Source organism: Arvicola amphibius, chromosome 7, assembly GCF_903992535.2.
Source record: "Arvicola amphibius chromosome 7, mArvAmp1.2, whole genome shotgun sequence".
NCBI classification, from domain to species: domain Eukaryota; kingdom Metazoa; phylum Chordata; class Mammalia; order Rodentia; family Cricetidae; genus Arvicola; species Arvicola amphibius.
Window position 1 is genome coordinate 17,070,808 of NC_052053.1, and position 13,161 is coordinate 17,083,968.

The 13,161-nt window shown below is 37.4% G+C and overlaps 1 pseudogene; it reads left to right on the forward strand.

The window, feature by feature from the left end:
- The first annotated feature begins 3,115 nt into the window (after window positions 1-3,115).
- On the forward strand, window positions 3,116-3,403 carry LOC119819501 (annotated as a pseudogene).
- Window positions 3,404-13,161: the final 9,758 nt, after the last annotated feature.

Here is a 13,161-nt window from a genome sequence, read left to right on the forward strand (position 1 = left end):
TATTGTGACAACAACTTCATGCTATATATCAAATCAGTCTTATTGAGGTATAATTGATAAAAAGCTGAATCCACTCAATGGTGACTAGGATGATAAGCACAGGTGCTAATTTGCCGTGCAGTTGCTATCACTGTGCCTGCCGTTTTAAAACTCGTAAAATTAATGTACACATTTAAAAAGTATGTATTTGTAACGGGTCACTTATATAGAGTAAGTGTGTGTGTGTGTGTGTGTGTGTGTGTGTGTGTAACTCACGTGTGTTTTTTAATCATAAGTGATGATGGTTTGGAGGGGTCACTTTGGTTTGGTATCACTTTAACGGAAACAGCAATGTCAGTTTCACTCCAGTTCCATTTTGAGCAGCTTTTGTTTACACTTAAGTACCCTGGTAACTTACTGAGGTGCATCGCAGATCTGCTGGTAGAGTCCTGTACTCACAGAGAACCCCATAGGTAAGAACTGCGGCATGGGAAGCAGACAGCATGGCGCCAAATCAAAGCCATTTCCACAAAGCACAACGAGAACCGCCAGTTGCCCTGCAGGTCATGGATCCTTGTTGTGTAATCCAGACACTCTTAACGTTTATGAGGCCTGCTGCCTGCCTGGACCTTTGTGGGACCCCAAACCAACCATCTGTCTCTTGTCTATGTCACCAACAGCCCTGTGACGTGCACCATAAAATCTGCTGCATTTTCAGGAAACATCATTACAGTTCTTTCTTGGTTGTTTTCTTGTTCTAGAGAACAAATTATAGTTATTATTTATCCTTCCTAGCCAGGTTTCCCCAGGAAGACAACTGTTGATCACATGTTCAAGCTTTTTAAACCAACATTCCCTCCCCTGCATTAGTCAGGGCTCTCTAGAGAAACAGAACAAGTGTATATGTGTGTGTGCGTGTGCGTGTGCGTGTGTGTGTGTGTGTGTGTGTGTGTGTGTGTGTAATTTATAAGGAATTAGCTGAATAAGATGTTGAGTGCTGGAGCAAGACAGAAAACTGGGAAACACAGGAGCTGTGGCAGGCCATGCCTACAATCATTGCATTCGCTTGGACTCTGTAGAGCACACAAGTTTGCCTTTGGGAATGTCGTGGAATTAAAAATAAATAAATAAATAAATAAATAAATAAATAAATAAATAAAAGAATGAATGACTCTATGTGTTTACTGCTTTGGGAAAACTGTGATCTCTTTTATTGCTCTTTTAAGTACAGCTGAGAACCACTGATATTACTGGTAAAGCTCATCCTATGCTGGGTCATAGCTGTGATGGACAGCCATGGTTTCTTAGTACTTCATAATTAAAAATGTCAGATTTCTGCTTACTTATTTTCCTTGTAGTTTTCTTCAAAAAAATCTTTATTTGTTGTTTTTATTCTTAATTCTTAAAACATTATTAATTCTTTAAGAATTTCATGCAATGTATTTTGATGACATCACCTGGACCCCTCCTGTTAACTCTCCCACATCCACCCTCTCCTCACTCCTACTCCCAACTGTTTTATTGTTGTATAGCCCACTAAGTTAAATTGTTGCTACTCATACATGCCCAGTTGTAGGGACACCCACTACAATCTGGTCAACCTAACAAAGTGTACTGACTCTCCTTCCCCCAGAAAACATCAATTCTTCATAGCTTTTCAGGTAACTAGAAATGGATGCTCACGGACCATTCTCCCTCCCGGCTAGAATACTGACTGACGACTTGATCTTGTGTAGGTCACTTGCAGGCAAACACCGATGCTACGAGTTTATAAGTATAGCTGTCTGGTCATGTCCAGAAACTACACTTTCATACTGGTCCTCCATCACCTCTGGCTCTTACAATTTTACTTCACTTCTCTCCTACAACGATCCATTAGCCTTGCATGGGAGGACAGATGTTATCGTGTGGTAGTTGGTATAGTTGCCATATGTGTGGATGAGCACTCCATTGACAGTTATCCTCTAGATCTTGACGAGTGGTGAGTTTCTTCATTAACCACCACCCCACTACCTGATGTAGTCTGTGACATCTACTAATATATGGGAAGAGAGATACAAATTAAAAGAAAAGTTTAATAATATATCCATTTAGCAGAATAAGAGTAATAGAATGAGCCCTGGAGTTTATGAGCTCCTCAACCATGGGTTCTTGTTTAGATTTAAGGTACAGGCCTGTAATGCCTGTGAAGTGATTTCAAAACCAATTAGAAATTATGTGGTTGCCCCCAGGACCTTTGTACCAATTTTTCGCCCATGACCATATTCTGGCATGCAGGTCATTATTGTAGCTCACAGGTTTCACAGCCGGGTCAGATTACTGATGACTCTTTTCCCCGAGCTGCCTACCTAGTACATTCTCATTCTATGGAAGTTACAAGCTTAATTTTTATTGACTTATTTGGTAGGAATGTCTTCTCAAAGCCTTGCCTGAGTGTCCTCAAGAATCTAAGTTTACCGGGAGTGATGAGGAACTAGAGCAATGTGTGAGCCAGTCCTTAAAGGAAGGCGGCGGTAGCACTACCTGATGTTTCCTGGATCATACTGGGATGATAGAAAGCAAACAAGAAGAGGAAAGGTGAGAGAGACAAAATGCTTTAGAGTAGAGTCAGTCAACCACTGACTGTATGAAAACAGAAAACCTTTGATTAACTGGAAAAACCTTAAAAAAGGAAAGGGCACATACATTGCTTTGAGAAAGCTGCCTCTGTGTTTTGAGAGATGAATTGGATAAGAAAATGTAGCATTATTTATTTCACAATTATTTCCTGCCTGGAATCAATTCAGCATGGAAGAATTTGCCTCCCAACTGATTACGTCTATTTAAATGCCATTCTGTGTTATTTTTCTTTTATTCAGAAATATTTGTTTTGTGCCTGTTATGTGACAGAAACTGTTCTCAGTAGAGCAATGAACTAAACAGAGAAACGTTCCATACCCAGGCAGCTAAAATTCTAGCTTCAAAGATACAGGAATGAACAAATAAACAGCAATACAACAAGCAGATAGTCTGAAGACATAAATTCTATGAAGAAAAATATAGTTGGGGCCGCTCCTGGTGCTGCCTGTGTGCTCCTTCACTGCGGACCTGGTGCTCCTTTTGTGAAGCGGCAGCTGAGGAGACTCGGGCGTTCGCCATGGCCGACGAGAAAACCAAGGAAGGAGTCAAGACCGAGAATAACGACCAAAATAATTTGAAGGTGGCGGGGCAGGATGGCTCTGTGGTGTAGTTTAAAATTAAGAGGCATACACCACTTAGTAAACCAATGAAAGCCTATTGTGAACGACAGGGTTTGTCAATGAGGCAGATCAGATTCCGGTTTGACGGGCAGCCAATCAATGAAACAGACACACCTGCACAGTTGGAAATGGAGGATGAAGAAAAGATTGATGTGTTCCAGCAGCAGGCAGGAGGTGTCTACTAAAAAGGGAACCTGCTACTTTACTCCAGAATTTTGTTATAGACCAAGAATACATTCGCAATTAGAAAGCCGCAATTTGGTTCCACCACATCCTGACTACTACAGTATAGTTTTCTCTCTTCTTTCATTTCCCTGTTCCCGTTTCTTTATTGTACATAGAGTAACTGGTGTATGTGCACAAGCATATTGCGCTTTTTTTTTTTTTCATTCTTCTTTAAACTCAATGGCCAATGTTCTGTTTTGATTGACAGCAGATGGAGGTAGTCCGGGGGAAAGTATGGTTCTGGGAAAATACCCCCTGCTCCATTAGAGGCATGCTCGTTCAGCATACCCCCTGCTCCATTAGAGGCACGCTCATTCAGCTCTTATCTTTATATTCCAGGAAGTTATTTTGCTCCCAATGTTTTAACAAAAGAACCCAACCACAAGATCCTTACATACCTTGTTCGATTGGAGAATTTTAATGTTTTTCATTTGTCATTTTAAAACCAAGGACAATTTTATAACTTTTTTATACGTAGCTGTCACATGTAGGGCAATCTGTCTTTAAGTAGGGATAAATTACTCTTGAACAAAATGATCTTAGATAGTTTTTCCTTCAAGTCAAGCGTCTTGTTGTTTAAATAAACTTCTTGTTTAAAAAAAAAGAAGAAGAAAAATGTAGTTGGGTCAAGGGATCTGGGGAGCTGTCGTTTCACATATTATTGTTTCACACAGGTGATACATGCCAGATTATTGAACTTCCTCTTTTATCCCACTATATATAGTACCTCACAATAGAAAAGGCAAGTTTCTTCGTCCTCTGTCATATCTGACCATAGACCACTGTTGCCTTATGAAATGTTAAGTAGAAGGGATTTGTGCCAGTTCCATACAGATTCTTAATGAACAATTGCCTGTTTTTGTGTTTCTGCATTGATCTTCTAAGATAAGAACATGCCCCAAACATGAGCTCACATTTACAGTTTTTATATTAAGTTAATCTTTCACAGAGTCACCAAAAACAAAAATCAGTACTCATAAAGATTTGTAAATGTGTCAAAAATAGCTAAAGCCTATGAATACACATGCATGTGCAATTTCTTTAAAAATGAGATGACATTATACATATGTTTTTAGCTAGTAGAATTTTTCATATAATAGGTAACACAAGTGCCACATTCTTTACCAATCAATTTTATTATCATTTAAATTACAAATAATGCATGCATTTCCTGAAAGTTTTCAAAACAACTTATATTTCTCCTGCTTGTCAAATTCCATCCCAAGCAACATATAGTACTAAAACTTTGTAACCAGTGCATATCAAAGCCTTCCACCTCAGTTCCAATCTTATAACAAATACTAACAAAATAAGATAGTAGGATCACCTGTAATATGTAATAAATTGTATGCCTGTTCCCACATGCATAGTCATGTATAATAGTATTATGGTTCTCTTACCAAGATGGAGTAAGTATATAAGATAAACTGCCGTGTTGTATATAGGACTTAGAGTTCTATAGTCCTACTGTTCCTTATTTACTTGTGTAAATGTGTGTCATATCTCTGTTTTGTGATTACAAATTGAAAAAACACATCTTTGCATATACTATTCAATAATGTTAGGAAATAATTTTTAAAATGAGAAAGAATTACATGTCTTATTAAAATACCATATTTTTGTGTCTGCATAATATTTTTATTGAGCTCTACATTTTTCTCTGCTCTATTTCCTTCCTCTCCCTCCTCTTCAATCCTCTCCCAATATTCCCATGCTCCCAATTTACTCAGGAGATCTTGTCTTTTTCTACTACCCGTGTAGATTAGATCTATGTATGTCTCTCCTAGGGTCCTCATTGTTGTCTAGGTTCTCTGGGATTGTGGTTTGTGGGCTGGTTTTCTTTGCTTTATGTTTAAAAAACACTTATGAGTGAGTACATGTGATAATTGTCTTTCTGGGTCTGGGTTACCTCACTCAAAATGATGTTTTCTAGCTCCATCCATTTGCCTGCAAAATTCAAGATATCATTATTTTTTTTCTGCTGTGTAGTGTACCACATTTCCTTATCCATTTTTCGGTCGAAGGGCATTTAGTTAAAATGTGTATATAAATGGCAATTTGTTTACATTCATGGATTTTCTCCAGTCTTTTACTAATTTGTATAAAACTACCATTAGCATTCTTATAATTTATTAATTATTACATAAGCATAACTTTAAGTCAGTTCAAATTGATACATAATTCTAGAATTATGATAGATACTGTCATGATTTATGTAACAAGATAATATCATCAACATGGTACAAGAATAGTCTTTTTTCAATACCTATTAACTTGAGTTATGCCACATTAACGCTCAGTACTAATAAAGGAGTCTTATTTACTTTAAGTTCTTTCCCAATAGCATAACAGTATTTTATTGTATATAAATATATGCATATACTCATCATGATGTTTTGTATGTTCACACTACTAAAATAAAAATTGTAAAAGGGGGACATAAGGCACACACTTCCTCACAGGGTGTGAGTATGATAGTGTATTTCCATGTGCCAACTCTGTATGTAGATAGAGCACAAAACTTCTGTTAGCTGTTGCTTAGATTTGGGCCTGTTGAATTTTTCTCAATTGTATTGATATACTATTGGGGTATATAAAAACATATATTTAACTACACAACTTGATAAGTTGTGACAACTACTTAAACCCAAGTAAGTATTACTGCAATTGGAACAATAAAATCTTCTATTTATTCCCATCAGTTTCATTTTGCTTATTCATAATTTATCCCTTATAGACAGTCTCGGTCATTTCTCAGGAAAACATCTTGAATTCTCCTATTTGGTTCTGAGTCCAGCCTCAATATGAGGGCTTATGCTTTTTCCTGTTGTATCTTTTTTGTCCTGTTTGGTTGTCATCTCTTGGGGGCCTGCTCTTTTCTGAAGAGGAAATGGAGGGGGAGTGGATCTGGAGGAAGGTGGAGGTAGGAGAAGCTGGGTGGTATGAAGGGAGTGGAAACTGTGGTCTCTTATTGTATAAGAGAAGAATAAACTTCTTGAATTAAATACAAGTAGGACAACATACTATGTATTTTTATAGTTTCTTCCCTTTACCATAAACATTTTGGTGCCAATTCAAGTAGTGTCCCATACTGAAAAATTTTCTTGTTATTGCTAAATTTTTATTACCACAATTTGTTCATTCATTGACAAATACACATTGGTGGTGTTTTCAGATCTGACTACTTTAGAGAACATTTCTATCAGTATGGATACATCTTTCAACAGCTATACATTTTCATTCATTCAGAAAAAAAGTTTGTAGTGTCTGGTCGACGTGATAAGGCTAAGTTTAACTTTTCCAGAGGGAGGAAGGGTTCATCTGTCTCAGACTTTTCTTACTGAAGATTTGCAAGCTGTTTCTCAGACTCATTGCCTCATTTTTGCCTGCACTCAACTTTGACTTTGTCCTGACTTGCCACAGCAGCTCTACTCGGGTGAGAATTTTATAATCAGATGACATTATGACAAGCATTATACTTGAATATCCATGATTCCCTTCAGCTGTATTAAACTTTGAGTGGATGTTTTGACAATTGAATTGATGATATAATACATTTCTGAATTTTATTAGATTTCTGTTTATTCACAATGTCTCCACCAACCTGTGTGTGAATAACTGGTTTATTCACATCGTTTAGCACAGTGAATTCTAAGGGTCCATGTAAGGGGATAAAATCTACAAGAGGTAAAAAAATATTTAAAACTTGTAAGATACACTATTTACATTTTTATAATGTTATAAACTCTCTAAATATTTAAACTTTTATTTCTAATGACAAATGCGTTTTCACTTAGTAGTAACCTGAATAACTTCTCTGGAATGCCACATAGCTTCGTATAAAAAAAAAAACCAATAACAAGAAAATTAAATGCGATAAACTTTATATCATAATACAAATTAAAATCATAGCCATGAGTTGTGTTTTATTAAAAGTATAAGAATTCCATTTCTAGAACTTGTCCCTGTAGGCATCTAGATTCAGGGCTTTTGCTTAAATGTTTATAACTGCCATAAGCACTCAAGGAAACTTATTGAAGGATTAGTTAAATTTTCTAACTTACCACAGCTTCTAAAAAGACAATTCTTAGCAGATGAATATTTTTATAGGTATATCATTTCTATTAATATTATCACTATGTGATATACTCAGTAGTAATTTAGTTTAATGACTGTTACTTCCAGTAATATCCTCAACTTGTGGGGGTTTGCAATGAGTGGTCCGTAGACTCGTGTTTGAAGGCTTGACCCATAGGAAGTGGTTCTATTAGGAGATGTGACCTTGCTGGAGTAGGTGTGGTCTTGTTGGGGTAAGTGTGTCACTGTGGAGGTGGACTTTGAGGTCTCATAGACACTCACACCTAGCAGCACACTGTCTCCTTCTGCTGCCTGCCAATCAAGATAAAAAACTCTCAGCTCCTTCTCCCGCACTGTGTCTGCCTGTTTGCTGACCTGTCCTGCCATGATGACAATGGACTAAACCTCTCAAACTGTAAACCAGCCCCAATTAAATGTTTTCCTTTTTTAAAGAATTGCTGTGGTCATGGTGTCTCTTCACAACAATAGAACCTTAACTAAGACACTGTTCTATAGTTTACTACTAATAAATGTTAAATACTATGTTAAATAAATAATAAATACTATGATACTTAAAGACTTCATTTTCCATTCAATTCAATGGCACTGTTTTTCAGTCCATTAAATTCAATGAGAAATGCCCATATGTGAATGCGTGTAAATCTATCTAGTAGAGCATGGGAAACCTACCATGAGTCATTTTTTTTAAGAAGGAATGATTCTCTCTATCTCAGGACCTATCCACTCTCAATAGCTCTTCAACATCTGGATAGGACTGGAGATAATGCATGCCATTTATGCTGGGATTTCAGATGACTTGATCTTGTGTGGAGTTTGTGTAGATGATGTGAGATCATGATTGTGACAGCCATGTCTTGTCCAGAAGGAGGCATTCCTTATCACTTGTCTGGCACATCATTTATCATAAGATATATGATTCAGAAGTGGGTAAAACCCTTGATACCTTCTCTTCTCAAGAACCCTGCATTGCACTTTCCAGCACAGGCCTTTGACCTCAGGTTATAATGGATAATCAAGGGCTATGATAAGATCCTGCATTGTTTTAGAGACCTCTGGGAATTCCCTGGCCAATATCTTGTAGGGAGGCAACCTATGTCTTGTACTGTGATTTCCATTAAACAACCGACGTCCTCTGCGATCAACATTGTCTACCCATCTAAGACAACTCTTTTTAAAATATTTTCTTTTTATGAAGTTGTATGTTAAAATTAGCTTAATCACTAGCCACTAATAGGGTTCCATAAAGCTGGGTTCCATACATTCTTAGCTCTTGTTAATCTATAGTGCAACCTCTCCTCTCCCCTGTCACTGCTTAATCTTTAACCCAGAACATCCCCTTTTCTCTTTTCATGTGAATTATATTATCCTTCCACATTTTTAAGTAGGGCTTTAAAACAATGGGCTTGTATTGCTTTTCATATTCACTTCCCTTGGGTTAACCCTCCCCATTTACACCTATACACCACATCTTCCCTACTCAGCCCTATCTGCCCCAGGACTTCGCTATTTTATTTAATTTTACCTATATTTTACTCTTCCTTTTCCCTTAATAACTGCTTCCCTGGCTTTTGCTCATATATCAAGCTAAATACACAAAACAAAAGGTTTGAAGCTGGTATCGGAATATGAGGAACATGACTGTGTTTGTATTTTTGAATCGGAAGTCACCACACTTAATATAATTCTTCCAATTCCGTCCATTTATCTAAAAATTTCACGACTTCAATTTTTACTATTAATAATGATGCACTGTGTTCCTGTGTTGCTTTTTTGTTATCCATATATCTGCTTATGCATCTGTTCACTGAGTTCATTTCCAAGTTACTGTGAATAGAGTAGCAATGAGCACGGGTGCTCAAGTGCCCTGTGGGTCTACTCTAGGAGGGGTGTAGCAGGGTCATATGGAAATCTTATTTCTAGTTTGCTGAGAAACTTAAAAATTGATTCTAGGGTGCTGCACTAGTTTACACTTCCACAAACAGTGTGTAAGGGTCACCTTTCACCACACTGGTGCCACTATTTGCTATTATTTTTATTCATGGTGATAGTCATTCTGATTTTTTGTGAGATGGCATATTTTTTATTTTATTTTTTTAAAATAAGGCTTTTCTGTGTAGCCCTGGCTATCCTGGAATTCTCTCTGTAAACCAGACTGGTCTTGAACTCACAGCGATCTGCCTGCCTCTGTGAGATGGTTTCTTAATGGCAAGGTAATAGGAGTCAAGGATTTTGACTACATTTTAAAGTGTTCGCCACTTGTATTTCTTCTCTTAAGTATTTTTTAACTCTACAGTCCTTTTTTTCATCTGGTGTATTTATTGTCTTGGTGATTTTTTTTCCCTTAGTACTTTACCTATTCTAGGCATTAATCCTCGGTTAGATGAAAAAAGATACTTTCCTACACGGGCGGTGGTGGTGAACACCATTATTCCCAACAATTGGGTGGCAGAGACAGGTGAATCTCTGGCAGCCTGAACTACAGAGTTAGTTACAGGACAGGTATGGCTGTTACAGGGAAATCCTGTCTCGAAAAACAAAACAAAACAAAACAAAAAACAAAAGGATATTTTCCTATTCTGGGTTGATCATTTCCTTTGCATACATAAGGTTTTAGTCTCATGAAGTCCCATTTGTAAACTATTGGTATATTTCCTGAACTACTTACTATTAAGAAAATCCTCATCAATGTCTAAGTGTTAAAATGTACTCCAATGCCAGGCTTTGATGGCACTTGTGGGGTAGAGACAGGCGGATCTCTCTGTGTTCCAGGCCAGCTTGGTCTACAGTGAGATTTCCAGAACAACTGCCGCGCACCGCGCCCCCGTGTCTGCGCTCTGTGCACTATTACCCAGTTCACGAGCTTCGGGCAAGGGGCTGGAGGTTAGAAAACACAGACACACAAAGACAGAGAGACAGCAACACGGGTCATCCTTGAATTCCCCAAGAATGCCCCCTTTATTGTGTTCAGGGGCAGATTATATAGAGATAGCCACGCCCCAGCCAAACCCACCAGAAACCACTCTCCTGCCATCAGGAACTCCTGAAGGTCTCGTGCTCAGAGCAGCTGTAGGCACTCAGATCAGGGGATTACAAGAAATTCAGGATCTGGGGTCTCACTGCTCCCGACAAACAACCTAGGTTACACAGTGAAACCTTGACTTTGAACTGTACTCAGTTCCCTGAGACCATTCAGCTGCACAGCCACTCACTCACATGTCTGGATCCTCTCAGCAAAGGAGCAGGGACTCTTGCCTGTATTGTTTTGTATTATGATATGGCTATAAGCTTATGGGGCCAGGGAGTGGAATGTGGTGGTTGAAAAAAAAAAAGTAGCCCTCAAAGGGAATAACACTATTAGTGGACATTGCCTTGTTGGAGAAAGTATGCCACTACGAGGGTAGCAGTGTGACAGTCAGTCAACTTCCTTTTGACTGCACGATGTAGCTTTCTCAGTATCAACACCATGTCTACCTGCACACTGTCATGTTCCTCATCATAATGACAATGGACTGAACCTCTGAAACTGTAAATAAACCACCTGCAAAGAAATATTTTTATAAGGGTTTCCATGATCATGTTGCCTCTTCACATCGATAGTAAACTCTAACTAAGACCCCTCCTACAAGAATTTTTTCCAGCATTGTCTGGATACCATTGGTCTTTTCCAGCTCTATACATCTTCGTTTACTTTTTTTAAGTCTGAGAAGAATGGTTTATGAATATTGATAAGAATTTCTATGCACTGCCTTCATAACAATCACCAAAAATACATCTGATTTTGTTTTACTTGTTCAGAGATTGCTTTAAGAATGATACGCTGTCAGTTCGTAATGCATTGACTTAGTACACTTACAAATAATTACATACATTTTGATAAATGTACTAAATGACAAATAGGGAACCTTATAAAACCCTAACCAGGGTTATTAGATTGGCAAATTACATCAGACTACAAACTGATGACTAAAAATAGCTACAATCCCAACTGTCACAGTTATAGATAGCCTGGAAATGCATCGAGAGACATCACCTCTAAACAGCCGTGGTGTGGTGTTCAGCATCCCTTTGCACTGCATAGCTTATAAAGGAATCTCTTAAGCATCTGTTAGCATTTTCCCATGGATTCCACCCATGTAACTTCTATATTTCGTCTCTTTTTTTTACGGCTGCATTAGGTAGCTTTATAGCCTTGTGAAGTTATGATGACCTTACTTTAGGCTGATTATTCATATCATGATATTATTGCAAATTAAAATCACATTCACATCTGCTAGCAGTCACACCTGGACACATGTCATTTATATAGACACCAGGCAATCCATCATACTGAGCTTCACAAGCTTTCATTTCCTCTCTAAGAGAATTCGAGGCCAGTCTGATCCACAAGAGAATCTAGACCAAAATACTGGGATTGAGGAAGTTTAAATTTCTCATAAAACAGGGCTTTGATATTGTGAAACAGTCATTCATTCCCATCTTCTTAGTTTGAATACATGCATATATGACTTTGCTGTCAAATTAGAGCCAGAATAGTTACCGGAGGTGACATAGATATGGCCATCTCTACCATCTATAAAACTGTCAAGTAAATTCCTATTCCAGAAGGTTTGCTAAGATGTTAGTGACTAGAAGCAACATAAACATAGTATGATTTGCTGTTGGCCTGCTGTGTTTATGACATGAGAGCATTAGGAAAAAATGCAACTGGAGAGCATAAACCAAGAAGATTTAATACAGACTTCATTGGTGGAGTCATAGAAGAAACAATTTCTCAAGCCTTAGAGGTATTTTATTGCTGCTTTTAACATTCGCTACATCTTTCAGCAATCCTTGCATATAAATATTAAAGGTATCTTAAAGAGTAATTTATATGCAAATACATGGATATTAAACATCACATGATTTAGAAACTATTACATAGTGTTTTGAGGGCTACAGGAAAAACTAATTTGGGCTTTTCTAATTCGCATATTTTTATATTTCAGTAAGAGTTTGCCTTAATTTTACCTTTGCTTTATGAGAAAATAATTTGCTAAGCATATTTATCTTATGAAGAAATTGCCCCGCTTATGTGACAAATTATATACATATTCTTTGTAGCCTGAAAACATTTATATATGAATAATTGATATACTAATTATATCTCATTCTCAGGCATTAGTTAAATCAGGTTCTCCATGTTATACTTTTAGGAGACTTTAGATCAAAGACTGAAGAGAACATGGTAATCTATCTCACAAAAAGTTGTATCTGTTTAAGAAAAAAGGCATTTTAATTCATGGTGTTATTGTTTAACAATTAGGTCTTTTGTCAATGATGTAAAGAAAAACACATCTCCTTCACTGGATGATTTCTAAGTGCTGATCTTTCTCACATTCGGAGACAAAGGGAATTTGAGGGTGTCAGTGTTGAGACTTGTCCTTGCTATAGCTGAGAGAATAATGGCATCTTGAAAGTATACTAGTTTCTTTTACAGCATGGCTCTGCCCATGGTGTCGTTTATTAGGAAAGTAATGAGGTAAATATATCAGGTTAGTTCCTTTGGGAGCAGTGAGGACACTAAGATATTTGTGTCTAACTTTACTCAACAGGATTTCAAAGACTAAGGGAAGCTGCTAAA